Below are 19174 nucleotides of genomic sequence, written 5' to 3' on the forward strand. Positions count from 1 at the left end.
AATAACTTTTTGCGTGGATATTAAAATGTCTAATGATTAATAACAAAGGTTGCAAATTTGTCACTGTATGAAAAACAGCTGCTTCCTTAATTCTGTAGGTTCCATTTAATTATCAACGGCAAAATAAGAAAAATGATAAATTAATATAGAAATTTTTGTTACATGAAAACTGAAACATCATACAACTGTCTTTGTTGAAAATTGGTTTTTAGATAATTTAAATTCACAAATGTGATTGGTTATTTTCATGATTTCAAGATCGTTATTGCAAAATGGATCGATCTGAATAATAAAAAAAAATAGGTTCCGGAAAACAGTCTTTTGGCAATCAAATACTCTCAAATCTGTCTTCAGATGTGTAATATATAATTTAAGAGTGAAAAAGGAACGCTACTGTTTGTATTCTGACACACAGATAATATGAATTATTACTGATTGCTACCACTCGAGAAAAATCTACAAAGCTTGTTCCTTTGTGATGGACGGAAAACTGAATATAATAACAATCATGGGATACTTACAAGAAACTCAGTTGCCCTCCTTCGAATGTGTACAGTCTTCTTGTAGTTCTTATTACAATAGCACCATAGCTTATTCCTGTCTTTGCCTCCGCACTGTCTTTTTACATACTGTTTTCCATAGACTCCTGTGAGACTCTCTCCTGTAAAGATGTTTTCCCCTGATTCTTCCGCAGGTCTTCCTGAAAATTCTTCTAAAACGTTCCGGAATGTTTTCGATCTTTTGTGACTGTATGCCAGCGTCTTGTTTGTCAACCCGGTGCTTTAGGGTAGTGTCTCCGCCGCTCCCTCAGCAGGTTGTCAACAAGTATGACTTGGTATGAGTGCTGGCCCGGTCTCTGATGTCAACCTGACACCACAACTTTTGCGTTGTTCTTGATAAAGCTCCTCTCCTTTTCTCGCAGCCACGCCACTTCTTACACTAATAAAATTTCGTAGCTATGACACTATATGCGATACAAATATATGATGAATTAATAGAGTGGAAAATTGAGTTAGTTAACTGATCTTCTCTTCCAATCGAATGACTGAAGTTGGAATCCGTAACACACTTCATAAGAAAATTCTGGGCATAAGTCCGCTGAAAAAACAACACTGGAATGTAGCCACTTAAATCAGAGAGGATATTACCATGTAAGACGAACACTACACGTACACCTCACCGAAAATATTTTGTGAACATGCAATGCCCTAATAGTTTGAGCCGTCACATCAAAGCTGCCAGTCTGCACCATCGCATTCGCGTCCGCACAAAGCCAAGTCAGGAACAACATTAAAGACTATTTTCAACTGACAGGTAGCGTGAAAAAAGAGTAGGTCGCACTACGATTGATGTCTTCTACCGGTAGCCATGAGTACATGACTTACCGTAAATTTCAAAGGTCCTACCGGCTAACCAAACTACTGGAATTCAGTTTTTTGGACAGGATAATACCTCTGCGCAATTTCTAGAATATCTGAGTCGAGAGATAAAGTAAAAACGTAATAGAAAAATTTGACGTGCTTACTTGAAAATCAACTTTTAATATGAGTGGAAAATTATTTCCTTAATAATGATACTTCTCTGGGGGTGCATTAAGAAACACACAGAACTTAATACTTCATAAAATTCATACCACACCAATGGTTGCATAAAATTAGAATAAATAGAAAATTGTCTTACAGTAAGTATATATAGTGAACAGTACGTGTAATATATTTAGTTTTCCTAAAATTATATAGTTTTGATACTCTTATGTTTAGTATAGATATTTGTGTCTACATTTACTTACTTTATTGGAACATGTAATGAATGTTCACTGACAAGGAAGAATTTACAATTAACAACGAAAGTAAAAGCTGTAAATATTAAATTTATACAGAAATTCATCATTAACCCTTTTCCCAATGAAGCAGTTTGCTCAGTGACCTTCAATGACGACATCGTTTAATTTGTCTTCTGTCTGTTGGATATAATGAGACTGTCCATCTTCAGGTGACTGATCTAGGGTTCGTGCGAGACTTGTGTATTATCTGTAACGATCAACAGTCGATGTTAACATACAACGTAGCATTAAGTAAGATAAAATTGAGAACAAACAAAAGATAAGGTACGGGTTGATTGAGAGACATGTTGTAATATAATCATAGCAAAGACAGATTCGAAATCCTACGATTTTAGCGGGTAATGTTCTCTTCGTTTCCAAAATGAAAAGTGTACATAAAAAACTATGTGCACTTGAATTAATTATTTCGTCATTAAATATTTATGTTCCCTACATGTAGAACAATTTTTAATTTTAGCGTAATGTTTTCTACATTACGTTTTGTTAAGTTTTGCTAAATATGTACCAGTGATTGTCTGTAAAGAAGATATACACTCTTTGCGTTGCATAATGTCTCCGTACTTCTTCATCGTGTAGAGACTTTGGAGAAAGTAATAGTGAATGGTGGTCAAGTCATTTTGTGAGCAACAGGAGTATTTTACTTCTTGTTATTTCTAATTGTGTCGTTACAATGTATAAAAATTTTCGCAATATAAACTTTACAGAGCACAGATAGTCTACTTCAGTTAGTTATTTGAGATTTACTAGATTTTCACAATTCTTTCGTCAGTTAATTTTGTAGATATTAGATACAGGATGCTAAGGAAGACAACGAAGCCAAAAGCAATGCAAGAAAAACTTCATATCTTAGTATGCACATGTTGCGTTTGATACAACTCACTCCAAGGTAATGATTAACGCCCAGTGCGGACCACTCACTGAATATGAAGCACTGAAGAGGCGTATTATAAGGCGAGGCTGTCATTTATGCTACTAGTTTTTGAAAAAAAAAACCATGAAACCTGCGTTAGAATTTCATCAAATACTGTCGAAATACTGGTACAACACAACTCATGAAGGAACTGTAACTCTGAGAATATGTGGATCACACTGAACATTATTCAAAGTAATCACTTGAACTTCAACTGAGCAGTGACGTTGATGAATCGCACAATATTAACAAATGTGGTGTCACTGCCAGACACCACACTTGTTAGGTGGTAGCATTTAAATCGGCCGCGGTCCATTAGTATACGTCGGACCCGCGTGTCGCCACTGTCAGTGATCGCAGACCGAGCGCCACCACACGGCAGGTCTAGAGAGAGACGTCCTGGCACTCGCCCAGTTGTACAGCCGACGTTCATAGCAATGGTTCACTGAGAATTACGCTCTCATTTGCCGAGACGATAGTTAGCATAGCCTTCAGCTACGACGTAGCAAGGCGCCATATCATTTGATAATTAATATTGTGATGCATTTACAGTAACGAGAGATGTTCTACAATTGTGGAGTAAAGTTAAGTATTACATCAACTACGTACTTTATTTGCTACTATAATTTCCCTTAACTGTTCCAGACCTCACGCCAGTCTGCGTGTAATTAAACGCGTGCATTTCGGCCTCCTCTAGCAACACGGTGTTGGCTCTTCTGCCAACACAGCACATGGCAACGAGGATTTAGCGTTCGTATTGCCCTAATTTACTAGTGTCATGGCTTCGCCACAATCTCCAGATGTACTGACCGAATTTTATCGCTTGCAGAATCAGCAGACGCAGGCCTTATGGGATGCCCTTGGACAGCTCGTCCAGGGTCAACGTGCACTGCAAAACGATGCGGCAGCCGCCGCTCCACCGCTCCCGCAGCCACAACACGCAGTTGCACCACCTTTTCGTCCTTTTGATGCTGCACTGGAAAGCTGGACAGAGTGGTCACGCCAATTTGGATTCCATCTCGCCGCCTACAGTATTCAAGGTAATGAGCGGCAGCTTTTTTGCTTGCGTGTGTTGGCGTGTCCACGTATCGAGTGATAGTGAAATTGTTTCCCCGACGCGACGTAGTAACTCTGTCCTACGACGAAATTTTGTCGGCATTAGATGCATATTTCAAAGAATCTGTCAATGTAGTTGCAAAAAGGTATACATTCATTCGTACCAAACGTACGGCCGGTCAAACTCACTGGGAGAGGGTTGCAACCTTGTAAGGCCTTACTAGGGATTGTGCTTTTGAGTGTGAATGTGGACTCCCTTATTCAGATACAATGGTGCGTGATGCAATTGCACAGAACGTTGCTGATGTTCGTATAAGGGAACTGATTTTGAAACTAGTCCATCCCTCCCTTCAACAAGTGATAGACATATTGGATCGGCAGGACACACTTGACTTTGCTCAGGAATCAATTGCAACTTCGCCAGCTAGGTGTCACATTAACCGGCCCGCCGGGAGAGCTGCACGGATCAGTAAACAGCCCTCGCGCTCGTCCGCGCAGCTACCGCCAAGGTCTCCGTTACGTTTGCCGCGCAAGCACGCAAATGCAGTGCTAAAGTCGGTGTGCTACTAGACATTCGCGTGAGAATTGCCCGTCACGCAAAGCTATTTGCTTTTTCTGTAATAAAAAAGGATATGTTCAAAGTGTTTGCCAGAAAATGCTTAAATCGGACACTAACAACCATTCCAGGCGCTTTGCTTCGCGCCAGAATCGGAATCGAACCAAGAATACTCAGGCTCGTGAACCTTCGCCCATGGATATTCACGTAGTTCATTCCACTCCGCCCAGTGCCACTCTCTCTAACAGTGACTGTGTTCGTCCCACAAATAGTGTGCGTCGTCAACGACGGAAATCACGTCAAGTAGCAAGTGATTCTGTAACAGTGTCAGTTCACGTGGCACGAGACAGTCGCTCTTGTCGTCAGCGGGACAATAAACTTTTTGTGGACTTGCACATTCTTGGCCACGTGATACCATTCCAGCTCGATACCAGAGCTGCAGTTTCATTGATCAATAAAGACACGTACAAACAACTGGGCACACCTCCGTTGCGTGCCGCAACTGTTAACTAGCTATTCTGGTCAGAATATCCCTGTGTTAGGACAGTGCAGCCTTCTTACAACATACAAGGGAGAAACAAAATTTGTGTCTTTTTACGTCCTTCATTCTTCTTCTGCTGTGAACTTGTTTGGTTTAGATTTATTTCGGTTGTTTAACTTGTCTATAGTCAATCAGGTCCTATCAGTGAAACAGACTGTGCCTTCCGACAGTGTTTCTCGCCTATGTGAAGAATTTGCAGATATTTTTGCACCGGGCCTAGGTTGCGCTAAGAACTATAAAGCACATTTGGAACTGAAAGTCAACGTGCAACCGAAATTTTTCAGAGCGCGCAATGTTCCCCACGCATTGCGTGATGAGGTCGCAAGAACATTACACGATATGAATCACAAGGTGTGATTGAACGTGTGCAGGCTTCTCTCTGGGCATCACCCTTAGTCATTTTGCCAAAACCTTCCGGAAAATTGAGACTTTGTGTGGACTTAAAGGCCACAGTGAATCCACAACTATTGATTGCAACTTTTCCTTTACCCCGCCCGGAAGATCTTTTTGACAAACTGTGCCCGGGTAAATATTTTTCGAAGTTGGACCTAGCAGATGCATATTTGCAAATACCAGTGGACGACGAATCCCAGCGCGTCTTGGTGGTTAACACGCATCTTGGTTTGTACTGATTCAAAAGACTGCCATTCGGGTGTGCATCCGCCCCTGTATTGTTTCAGCAATATCTGCAAACTTTGTGCCTCGGTCCCTACTGCAGCAAACTATCTGGACTATATTGTGATCTCCGGAAAGACGGAAGAAGAACATTTAGCCAATCTCAGAACATTATTTCAGGTCTTGCGACAAAATGGTCTTCGCTTACGAAAGGACAAATGTGTGTTTTTTGCTCGTGACTTACCCTATCTGGGACATGTAATCAATGCCCAAGGCATAAATCCCAGTCCAGAACACCTCCGTGCCATACAAGACTTGCCTTCGCTGCAGAATTTGAAGCAGCTACAGAGTGTGCTGGGAAAAATCAACTATTATCATACATATGTTCCCCATGCCTCTTCCATTTCAGCTCCGCTTCGTCGCTTACGCCGTAAAGGTGTTCCGTTCGTCTGGACGACGGAATGCGAACGCGCCTTTCGCCAGTTGAAATCGGCGTTGCTTTCCAATACTTGAATTACGCCATTCGATCCCCAGAAGCCCCTTTTGTTGATGGTGGATGCATCGGATTTCGGGATCGGTGCTGTGCTTGCGCACAAAGATGGATCGCTTGATCGCCCTATTGCCTTTGCGTCCAAATTGCTCTCGTCTGCGCAAAGCAATTATTCACAGATCGAGAAAGACGCTTTGGCTTTCGTATTTGGTGTTACGAAGTTTCATGATTTCTTGGATGGTCGTCACTTAACCACCATCACGGACCACAAACCTTTGACATCGCTTTTTCATCCGAACAAGCCTGTACCTCCACGTACAGCGCAGAAATTTATTAGCTGGTCAATTTTCCTCTCGCAGTACTGCTACGATATCTTTTATCGGTCCACTGCTAAGCACGGAAACACCGATGCGTTGTCCCGTTTGCCTGTTGCTGAGGATAGAGCATTCGATTCTTCCGAACTTGCTTGCATGTTCATTGATTCGGAAACCGATGACGTGGTCGAATCGTTTCCGATTGATTTTCGTCGTGTAGCTACAGCCACAGCTGCTGACCCTGTCCTTGCTACCGTTTTGCATTTTGTTGCTACACAATGGCCCTTGTCAAAGTCACGGATCGAGGATCCGTTGGTTCGCCGATTTTTTGCTCACAAGGAGAGACTTTTTGTACGACGTGGTGTTTTGCTGTTGCGTTCTGATAACGATCAGTCCAGGGTCGTGGTCACACGTTCGTTACAGTCCTATGTCTTACAGCTTCTCCACCAAGGACATTGGGGTATAGTGCGAACGAAACAACTTGCTCATCAGCACTGTAGTTGGTTCGAAACAACTTGCTCGTCAGCACTGTAGTTGGTTTGGAATCGATGCTGCGATTACGAATATGTGCTCTTCTTGCATGGCGTGTGCCGAACAACAGTCCGCACCACCGCGGAAATTCTTTGCATCGCCGAAAGCCACTTCCCCTTGGCAACGCTTGCACATTGATTTTGCTGGTCCATTCTGGAATGCTCGATGGTTGGTTGTGGTAGATTCATTCAGTAATTTTCCTTTTGTTGTACGGATGTCTTCCACGATGTCATCTGCCACCATCCAAGCGTTATCCGCTATCTTTTGCATTGAAGGTCTTCCACAGACTATTGTTTCCGACAATGGCCCACAATTCATGTCCGCAGAATTTCAGTCATTCTGCAAGGCCAATGGTATTCAACATCTGACATCCTCGCCATTTTCGCCTCAGTCAAACGGTGCCGCTGAGCGATTCGTCCGGACTTTCAAGTCACAGATGTTGAAGTTGAAAGAGTCGCATTCTCGGGAGGACGCGTTATTGCTCTTCTTGTCCTCGTATCGCTCTCAGCCCCGAGATGGTAGCTCGCCGGCTGAGTTGCTCCACGGTCGTCCTCATCGAACCTTGATGTCTTTGTTACATCCGCCGCATCAGGTTCCTGTGCAGCGGCAGCCACCTGCTTTTGCCCCAGGCAATGTTGTATTCTAATGCAACTATCGAGGTTCACGGCGTTGGCTCGCAGGGCGCATTCTTCGCTGCCTTGGCCGCGCTATGTATCTGGTTTTGGGGGCCTCTGGTGAGGTGGGTCGGCATCTCAATCAGCTACGCCTCTGTCGTCGCACGGGATCTTCCGCTCCCCGTCTGCTTTCCGCGACGGTGCCGTCCGGTCAGCGCCCTGGGGACCCATCTACTGGCTCGCGTCATCCCCAGGTGTTACCGACGACGCCTTTCATTTTGCCCTATGGCGACGCGCCGCCGCCGTCGCCGCCGGTCCTCCCGCCGGCGCCGCCCGCAGTGGACGCGTCGCTGCAGGCGCCGGGCGCCTCCCTGGGTCACGCGCCGCCGATCGCTTTCCGTGACCAGCTGTTCTCCGACATGGAACTCTTGCCCGCTCCGGAACAGATGTCGTCTTCGCCCGTCGGGTACCCCGACGCGATGGAGGTCGACCCTTCGGCCCCTCCTGTCTCTCCGGGCGCATACACCGCATGTTGGCGTGCACCCTGGACTAGGTTTTCAGGCTTTTCCTAGCTCCCCTCGGACCGAATGGCCGGGTGCGGGTGGCACAGCCTCGCCTTTTCTTAGGCTCCCCACCTCGTCGCATAGGTCAACATGGGGTCCTCCCCACGGCGGGCGGAAGCTTTATAACATAACCGTTCGCCGATTTGCGGGGGATGAATGTGGTGTCACTGCCAGACACCACACTTGCTAGGTGGTATTATTTAAATCGGCCGCGGTCCATTAGTATACGTCGGACCCGCGTGTCGCCATTGTCAGTGATTGCAGACAGAGCGCCACCACACGGCAGGTCTAGAGAGAGACGTCCTGGCACTCGCCCAGTTGTACAGCCGACGTTCATAGCAATGGTTCACTGAGAATTACTCTCTCATTTGCCGAGACGATAGTTAGCATAGCCTTCAGCTACGACGTAGCAAGGCGCCATATCATTTGATAATTAATATTGTGATGCATTTACAGTAACGAGAGATGTTCTACAATTGTGGAGTAAAGTTAAGTATTACATCAACTACGTACTTTATTTGCTACTATAATTTCCCTTAACTGTTCCAGACCTCACGCCACTCTGCGTGAGCTTAACGCGTGCCTTTCGGCTACCTTACAGTGGCTTGGCTGTCTGGCCAAGTCACTACAAAAAATGTCCTACAAGTCCTATTCGGACCATCAGTTCTATGAGCTATGGCGGCGCAGTAGTTAATATCACAAGTAATCAGTCTGAGCGACTCTCTAGAATTTCTAGCCGAACGCGAAAGACGACAAACTGGTCTGTTTTCAATGGTCACTCTGTGAAGACAGCAACAATCATCGTGGTACCTGTGAGCTGCACCGGTTGACGTAGATGTTGTCCAGGGTTGTCCCTAGCAACTTGAGGTGTAGGGCATATGGGCCACACGGTTGATAAGATTTTGTTGCCATTGGATTGATAACTAAATGTAGCACAGTCAGCATTGGTAGCACCTGGAGCCAATTGTGCTAGCGATGAAACTCTGGAGCGGTAAGTCGTAAGTACGAGAATTTTACATCTGAAAATATATAAATTATAATAAAAAATAAAAAATGTAACTTCCGCAGATGGTTTGAAGGTACCAGTCTAACCTAAACGGATCCATCACAATAAAAAAAATTCACCTACTACAGCAGGAATCTTGATTTTATTTCGTAATGTCTCGAAGAAATATCTTCAACGCTGAGCGCCCATTGGATCGTAAATTAGTACACAAATATTAATTGGTGTTCATGGTATGATTCTGCATTACTTTACTTTGGTTATGATGAAAACGAACGAACCTAGTTCTGTTGCTAACGGCCTCCACAAACGGAAACGTCGATTGTGATGGCGTACGCAGAACAGACACACATTCGTAATAGCAAGACCTATGTGGTCACAAGTCCACTGCATAAATACTGCTACTGGTAAGCAGTCGCAGCCGGATCATCGGCGTATATAACGTCCCGCTCAATTCCCTGATTACAATAATGTAACGCCTGGCACAAGTCTGTCGTAGACTTACTGCGTGCAACTGAACAACGACAGCAGCTATTGCGAGAACTTGCTAACTCGCCACGATCACCAGTCGCAGAGTTCAATGCAACAACCTCTGCTGTCGCAGAAGACTGGACCTTGAGACCTTGCCTATTACGCCGGATAAGGACATCAGCGCTGGCCGGTGTGGCGGAGCGGTTCTAGGTGCTTCAGTCTGGAACCGCATGATTGCTATGGTCGCAGGTTCGAATCCTGCCTCGGGCATGGATGTGTATGATGTCATTAGGTTAGTTAGGTTTAAGTAGTTCTAAGTTCTGGGGGACTGATGACCTCAGTGATAAGTCCCATAGTGCTCAGAACCATTTGAACCATTTTTGAGGACATTTCCTGATACATTGGCTGACTGGCCAGTGCCTACCTGAGTCGCAGGCCAAAGTCATATAGCTACACGACTACCATCAGCGCAGTTCGAGAGATGGAGAAGAACGACGATTAGCGGAAGGGGACTGCGGTAGGGCGAGCGCCCAAGACACTGCGAGCGGCAAGCGCCATAGCAGCAGCCGGCGACGAACGGCATGCACCTCGAGCCGACTGAAGGCCGCTTATGACGCAATTCCTCCATGGGCATCTACGGTCGATGTCGGCATCAAGACACTGATTGTAACTTAAGGAAATAAATAATTCTGAATCTTGGTTTACTGCTCCTACTAGCTACAAGAAGTCACCACCATCCTTCCGAGGAAAGCTGCCAAGGAGCGAACTGGGTTACTACCTCCGGACGCCATCTCTGCTTCGGCCCTTCCAATAGTCGCCTCTTACGAAATTGGTGCCACGAAGTGGCCGAGGTTCTGCCACTTGCAGCATTGGCCCCAGAAGTCTGCACGCAGTGTTTCGTACCGGAGCCACACCAGCAGTTACAACAATCGTGGCGTGCGTCACTGCAAATCTGTGTTGCTCTCGTCAATGCGTTTTGGTTGTAATCGTGTCCAGAATAGGACGCAGTGAGTTAAGAACTACTCTTGCAAAGCCATGTGTACCTAAAGATGTCTCCGAATTTACGAAGAATTGCAGGGAAGTGTTTTTAGTACCAGTAGATACATTTCTCAGATCGTCAGCTTGGGGGCAGTCAGTAGTATTATGAACATTGAATAAATTTTCAACTGCTAAGATCGGTAAAATCCTTTATTCATATAAATTACCTGTTTCAGCAACAGAGATTTGCCGAAATCGGTAATCTGCATGAATAAATTATTTTAGCAATCTTGTCAAATGAAAATGTATTCAGTGTTCATAGTACGTGACGACTGCAAAATTTGTAATTTATCTGGCCACAGCGCGCTTTGTGATGAGTTTTTTTCCTGTAATATGTTCCACTTGCGGGAAGTATGGTCATGCAAAAGAGAATTTTGTTCAAATAACTTACGGGTATGCCGACGGGTGACGTCGTCGACCACCGCCGATATTTCGACAGGAGCACACCCTGCCGTTCTCAAGGCACAACTGCAAGGAGGAAGCAATGTGCAAGGGAATTTAATACCTCCGTTCACAGAGGAGAAACAAGGAAGATAATTCAAATGGTTCAAATGGCTCTGAGCAGTATGGGACATCAGTCCCCTAGAACTACTTAAACCTAACTAACCTAAGGATATGCCCGAGGCAGGATTCGAACCTGCAACCGTGGCGGTCGCGCGGTTCCAGACTGTAGCGCCTAGAACCGCTGGACCAAACCGTCCGGCCAAGGAAGATACCACACACAGAACAAGTAGCTGAAGAGTGACTCTGCGGTTACTTGCTTTGTGTGTGGTATCTTCCTTGTTTCTCCTCTGTCAACCGAGGTAATAATTTCCCTTCCACATTGCTTCCTCCTTGCATTTGTGCGTTGAAAATGGTAGGATGTGCTCGTGTCGAAATATTGGCTGTGTCGACGACGTCACCCGGCAGCATACCCGTAAGTTATTTGAACGTTCAATTCGCCGGGAAAGTTAAGGTCTCACGAAAATTTTGTTAAATATCGCCGAGCGTCGATAAGACGTGGTAATAAGTAATCTTTGTTATTCATGATAGTGTGTATTGCGTGTGGCGAAGACACTGATTATAACTTAAGGACTGGAATAAGAAAAGATATTGCACAAATACAGTCGACATGGCAGCAGCTCTGTGGTGCAGGTTAAATTACTAAAGGAACACAACGAGGAAATGGCTCAGCAGTTACGTTGTCAAGCGGGGGATCCTCCACACTCAGGCCCTAGTGAAGTTAAGTCAGTACTGGCAGTACCATAGCACAAGTGGCTACCGTGGCCCCCAGTCTTGTTTTCCTCTTTTTCTGCCGAAACATCGGAGGATGTCACTATCTTCAATCAGGATGTTTTACCCGCAGTCATCTTATACAGCTGGTGTGGACAAATATCATTAGAGATGGCAGAATTGCGCTTGTCACGTCAGTCAAAGACGCACATCGTCCACCATTAGGTTTTGAGTGAGATAAGCACATCTACACGATTTGTAAGTGTCGTAAAGCGTAGCTACAGAAAACAAAGTGTGCACATTTCTATCGAGAAAAGTTAAGTAGCGTGAGACAAACGCCAAAGGGGGCGGCAAAAGGGTTTTAGGACAACTAGAACAACCAGTTGAACGTCCAAATTTTTGAGTTGACTAACAACCCGGACGCCGATGCAGTTTTATTGAGGGAGACAGAGGGTAGGGCGCCAGATGTGTTCCTAAGGGGGATTTCTCCAGAATATTCTCTCAGAGTGAGACTGGAAAATCTACAAGATGTAGCAGCAGCGTTGCGTGTAGCCACAGGTCTGCAAGATACAGATAATGCTACTGAGCCTCGCAGTGATCAGAAAATGTTTGTTTCAAACATGGAATGTTACCACTGTGGCAGAAACGGCCATTTAAGAGCAAAATGTCGCCACTCGCAACGTTTTAATTGTCAGTGAGTTGGTCATAGGGCGCATTAGTGTAGATCAAAGAAACAGCGAATCTGTAACGGGATAAAGAAATCGTTGAACGGCAACGGAAATCTTCCTTCCGTCGAGAGTAGTTCCCGTTAAAAAGAAATGCATTAAGAGCGCTCGCATGGGCAGATTGTTCGTTGGTAGCTTGGCTGAAAGAGAAACGATGCGAATTTTTGGTAGTTACAGGGGCAAACGATTCGGTTGTCTGTCTGTTTCTCGTGGATAAGGGCAGACTGGAAGAGAACAGTACACGTTTTGCGCAATAAGCGGCAATGCAGTTGATCCAGTAGCTACAACACGTATCATGTTTAAGGTAGAAATCCCAATGTTTAATGAACAGACTGAAGTGTTGCCAACCAACTATGGGACAAGGTATCACTGCAGCACTTGGGTTACACTTTCTCTATAGGCATCGGACGGTTAAACTCTATGGTAAATTATATCCATTGGGACCAACAGTTGCAAATATTTATGTATCACAAGATGCACAAGGTCCAAAGGTGGCATCGTATAAACAGTGTATCAGTGAAAATTAAAAGTTGTTTTGCATGACAGGGTAGCAGGAGATACAGGAAATCTAGTCTGGATACCAGAAGATACTAACGTTCCACAGGATACAGTGTGTTTATTAGAAACAATCGCAAATAATGAAAGGTCGGAAGAGCAACATAGTTTTGTACGTAGATGTATAATGCGTAGAATGGGTATTAAGAGTTGTATTATAGTGCTAATAATTCTGGATAACTTTGGTGGAGATGAAGCTAGTCTTCGAAACGAGTTACTGGTAGCCACGTTAGAGGATATCGAGGATTCTTCGAGACAAGCTACAAAAGAGTGAACCGTCGACATATTCCCTTGGGAGCAAAAGTGAAGCATTTTAAGGGTGAAGATAGCTCTTTCAAGCGATCAGTGTCAATACGATATAAGGGTCTGCTCAGTCCAAAGGAGCATTACCCACTGCCCCGATCATACAGCGTAGGATACCAACAGGCAATCATGCGCCAGTATTCAGAAGACAGTATCGGTTACCTAAACATTTACAGTCTTTTTTAGAGCAATTGATGGATCAGCTGTTATCTGACGAGATTACTGAACATAGTGAGAGTTATTGTCACTGAACATAGTAACTGCACTGAAAACGACGCCTGCTGAGACAAAGAAACGTTGTTTTTGTAGCGACCACAGATTCTTCAATGACAAAATTTTAATACATGGGTATCCGATTCCTAATATTACTGACATATTGTATAATTTAGGCCAGTTCAAGTTCTTTTGAACTTTACATTTTAGAAGTGAGTGATATGAAATTCAGGTACACCCTGAGGATAGACCGGAAACAGCATTTACCATGTGTTCAGTCAGATCACTACCAACATTGTACAATACCTTTTGGGTTGCAAAACGCACCACCTACATTTCTGCGTTTATTACATGATGTCATCACAGGTTTAAAACCAAACAAAAGTAGGGGCTGTTTAAATGATATAAACGTATTAGCATGTTTATCATTTGGAGACGGTATTTGACATGTTGAAAAAGGCGCAACTTAGGCTTCGTAACGATAAGTGCCACTTTGCACAGTCACAACTAGCCTTTTTGGGACATGTAACTAGCCAATATGGAATAAGGACAAATCTGCATCTTACATGACTTTCCGGCCCCTTGTACAACTGAACGATTACAATCTTTGCTTGCTTACGGATATTATTACGGGAAATTCGTGACGTAGTTTGCTGAATGGCACAACAACGAACAAAATTACTGTGAAGAGGTATACACTTAGCTGGACACCTGAGTGTCAGACAGCATTTTAAAAGATGTATTAACTTTCAATCCAGTTCATATTTTCCTTAATTTCACAAAAGAATTCATATTGTCGTGAGATGCAGGTGATGCAGCTTTAGGAATAGTTTGTGGGCGAATCATTGATGGGTAAAGATACCCAGTTGCTTATGCGATTCATCAGCTTAATAACGCCAAGTAAAACCATTCTACCACTGAAAAGTAGTTGTCATTAATACACTGAGGTGAAAAAAGTCATGGGATAGAGATATGGACGTATATAGATGGCTGTAGTATCGAGTACGCAAGGTATAAAACGGCAGTGCGTTGAAGGAGCTGTCATTTGTACTAAGATGATTCATGGGTAAAGCAGACTCTGAATGCGGAACGGTAGCTACAACTACACTCAAGGGACATTCCATTTCGGAATTCGTTAGAGAATTCAATATTCTGAGATTCCCAGTGTCAAGAGTGTGCCACATATAGGACATTTCAGGTGTTACCTCTCATCACGTCATCCCAGCGGCTGACAGCACCCACTCAATGACTGAGATCAGCGGCGTTTACGTAGAGTGGTGAGTGCTATCAGACGATCAGCACTGCCCGAAATAACTGCAGTAATCAACGTGGACTGTTCAAATTTGGTGTTAATCGACTATGGCAGTAGACGATATATTCGAGTGTCTTCGCTGAAAGCATGACAGCACCTTTCCTCGCCTCGTGACCATATCAGTTGGACGTTATACTGCTGTAAAACCGTGTGGTGGTCAGATGAGTCCCGATTTCAGTAGTGAACAACTGATGATAGGATTCGAGTGTGAGGCAGACCCATGAATCCATGGACCCAAGTTGTTAACAAGACACTGCATAAGCTGGTAAAGGCTGTATAATGGTGCTGGACTTGTTTACGCGGAATGGACTGGGTCCTCTGGCCCAGCTAAACCAATCATTGACTGGAAATGGTTATGTTCGGTCACTTGCAGTCATTCGTGGTCTTCCTGTTCCAGGAACGACGTTGGAATTATTGTAGATGACAATGCGTCATGTCATGGAACCACAATTTCCGCAGTTAGTTGCAGAACATTCTGGACAATTCGACCCAAATGATTTGGCCATCCAGATCGCCCAACGTGAATGACATCACACACTTATGGAACAAAATCGAGATATCAGTTCATGCAAAAAATCGAGCTCTGGTAGTACTTCGGCAGTTGTGGATGACTACAGAGGCAACATGGCTCAATAGTTCTGCAGCAGACTTCCAGCAACTCGTTAATTCCATGCCGTGTCAAGTTTCTAGACTACACTGGGAAAAAGGAGGTCCAACGTGATATTAGGAAGTATCCCATGACTTTTGTCACCTCACTGGAAAAGGCACTTCGTATTTTCGATGTTGTCTATATGGACATAAGTTCACAGTGGATACTGATCATGTATTTTAAAATGGCTATTGGGGCTATAACATCGTTCAAGTTACCTAACGATAGGGACTTTGAAATTTAGTGAAATTCAGTATCACGTAATCCACAAACCATATGTGGCACATACAAATGCTGGCAGACTTAGTAGAAAGTTGTAACACTGCAAGTTACTGAGTTTCACCCCAAAGATCTGCAGAGAGCATAATCGAGTGACACAGATTTTGGAAATTTGGGGTAAGTACTATGGGATCAAACTGCTGACCTCATCGGTCCTTAAGCTTAAGGAATACTTAATCTAAACTAACTTACGCTAAAGACTATACACGCACCCATACCCAAGGGAGGACCAGAACCTCCGACGGGAGCAGCCGCGCGAGCAGTGACAAGGCGTCTGAGACCGCACGGCTACCCCGCGCGGCATGACGGAGTTTATCAAATGTATTATAAACAGCCACAGTTTGTCATAGAAGATAGGATATTGTATAGATCAACCAAGTGTGGACAACGTGTTGTAGTCCCACCATGTTTGTAGACAAAGTATTGCAGTGAGCACATGATCATATAGTATCGTGTAGTGATGGTAAGAGAACTATGGATAGAAGAATATCACAAAGATTCTGGTGGAGAGCAAGATGTGCTGATTGTCAACAGCATACCAAGAAATGATTTTTGCCATCAAAATATAGTTACAGAGACAACTAGAATCTGACTATTTGACTACTCATTATATCAGTCGTTTCAGAAGAGTATATTGGTTAAGAGGTATGTATTAATGATTATAGAGTACTCCTCAAGGTATTTAGTAACAGTAACAGATCAGAAAGCAACCACAGTAGCTCACGCAATGGTATATCACTGGATATTGAAATTTGGGGTACCGAAGACAGTTGTTATAGACGAAATCAGTGCCTGATGTCATTAAGCTGTTGTGTCACTTGCTGAAAGTTAAGAAATTACGGACGATTCCATTATACCCATCGGCAATGGTCCCACGAAAGAATTCGTAGGACTGTATAGAAGATGGTACGCTTCCAACTGGGATGCATATTTGGATATGCTTGTGCGAGCCTGCAACTCAAAACCTCGTACAGGACCGGAACATGGTTACCACCTTATGGGGCTGTAAAAGGATGCAACATGCTGTCTCCGTTTGATATAATTCAACGAAAGTTGGATAAAGATGCTGAATACGTTAAAGTATTTGCAAAAACTTTAAACGAAGTCTGGTAAAAGGTAAAATGGGTCAACACAAAGTCTCTAGAACGTCAAGAGCGTGTGGTGTTAATTGGTAGGAATTTACGATTATGCTGGATAGGTCAACGGCTATTACTTGCCAACCGTTACACTCTGACAGTAGAACAAAAATGATTTTGACGAAGATTCCGTGTTATTACCAAGTGCTCGAGATGTAGTCGCCTGTGAATGAATTTGTAGAATCAAACCTTTTCAAGGGGCCATATATTATTTGTCTCGAGTGCCAGCGGAACTGCCACGTACAGGAATTAAGAAGCGGAAAAGTACACTCCTGGAAATTGAAATAAGAACACCGTGAATTCATTGTCCCGGGAAGGGGAAACTTTATTGACACATTCCTGGGGTCAGATACATCACATGATCACACTGACAGAACCACAGGCACATAGACACAGGCAACAGAGCATGCACAATGTCGGCACTAGTACAGTGTATATCCACCTTTCGCAGCAATGCAGGCTGCTATTCTCCCATGGAGACGATCGTAGAGATGCTGGATGTAGTCCTGTGGAACGGCTTGCCATGCCATTTCCACCTGGCACCTCAGTTGGACCAGCGTTCGTGCTGGACGTGCAGACCGCGTGAGACGACGCTTCATCCAGTCCCAAACATGCTCAATGGGGGACAGATCCGGAGATCTTGCTGGCCAGGGTAGTTGACTTACACCTTCTAGAGCACGTTGGGTGGCACGGGATACATGCGGACGTGCATTGTCCTGTTGGAACAGCAAGTTCCCTTGCCGGTCTAGGAATGGTAGAACGATGGGTTCGATGACGGTTTGGATGTACCGTGCACTATTCAGTGTCCCCTCGACGATCACCAGTGATGTACGGCCAGTGTAGGAGATCGCTCCCCACACCATGATGCCGGGTGTTGGCCCTGTGTGCCTCGGTCGTATGCAGTCCTGATTGTGGCGCTCACCTGCACGGCGCCAAACACGCATACGACCATCACTGGCACCAAGGCAGAAGCGACTCTCATCGCTGAAGACGACACGTCTCCATTCGTCCCTCCATTCACGCCTGTCGCGACACCACTGGAGGCGGGCTGCACGATGTTGGGGCGTGAGCGGAAGACGGCCTAACGGTGTGCGGGACCGTAGCCCAGCTTCATGGAGACGGTTGCGAATGGTCCTCGCCGATACCCCAGGAGCAACAGTGTCACTAATTTGCTGGGAAGTGGCGGTGCGGTCCCCTACGGCACTGCGTAGGATCCTAAGGTCTTGGCGTGCATCCGTGCGTCGCTGCGGTCCGGTCCCAGGTCGACGGGCACGTGCACCTTCCGCCGACCACTGGCGACAACATCGATGTACTGTGGAGACCTCACGCCCCACGTGTTGAGCAATTCGGCGGTACGTCCACCCGGCCTCCCGCATACCCACTATACGCCCTCGCTCAAAGTCCGTCAACTGCACATACGGTTCACGTCCACGCTGTCGCGGCATGCTACCAGTGTTAAAGACTGCGATGGAGCTCCGTATGCCACGGCAAACTGGCTGACACTGACGGCGGCGGTGCACAAATGCTGCGCAGCTAGCGCCATTCGACGGCCAACACCGCGGTTCATGGTGTGTCCGCTGTGCCGTGCGTGTGATCATTGCTTGTACAGCCCTCTCGCAGTGTCCGGAGCAAGTATGGTGGGTCTGACACACCGGTTCAATGTGTTCTTTTTTCCATTTCCAGCAGTGTAAATCAGTGCCGCAGAACAGGTCATACAGGTTGAGACGAAGGAACTCGTAGTCGGAAATGTTGAGATAAAAGGATAATAGGAAGATTTTTTCTTTGTTTTATTTGATTTATGTAGTGTACTTAGGAATGTATTTTCTGTTGTATTCCAGCTTTGTTTCTGAGTAGGGAGGGAGTACGTGTGAATTGCTTACTCAAGGTGATGGCGAGGATGAGACGTGAATGGCGTTCAGCGAGTATAATGATCTCACTCGTCGTCCAAAATCAGATCCTACATAGTAATGAGGAAGCAAATCTCACTCACGACAGAATAAATACATACGGAGAAAGGAAAACACATTTCTCCGTAATATGTAACAAACAGAAGAAAGGCATGGTATATATAATGAAAGCAACGCAAAGTGCACCAAGTCTTGAATCAACAACAGTTACAGAAGTCAGATAATAATTAATATAAGGGAAAACAAGAAAGCGGAGTCTGCAGACAACATACACACGGAACATGTTAATGACGCCATCGACAGCATGTAGAAAGTATGAAATGACTTGATGAGTAAGA

This window comes from Schistocerca nitens, chromosome 5, assembly GCF_023898315.1.
Source record: "Schistocerca nitens isolate TAMUIC-IGC-003100 chromosome 5, iqSchNite1.1, whole genome shotgun sequence".
In the NCBI taxonomy this organism is placed as follows: domain Eukaryota; kingdom Metazoa; phylum Arthropoda; class Insecta; order Orthoptera; family Acrididae; genus Schistocerca; species Schistocerca nitens.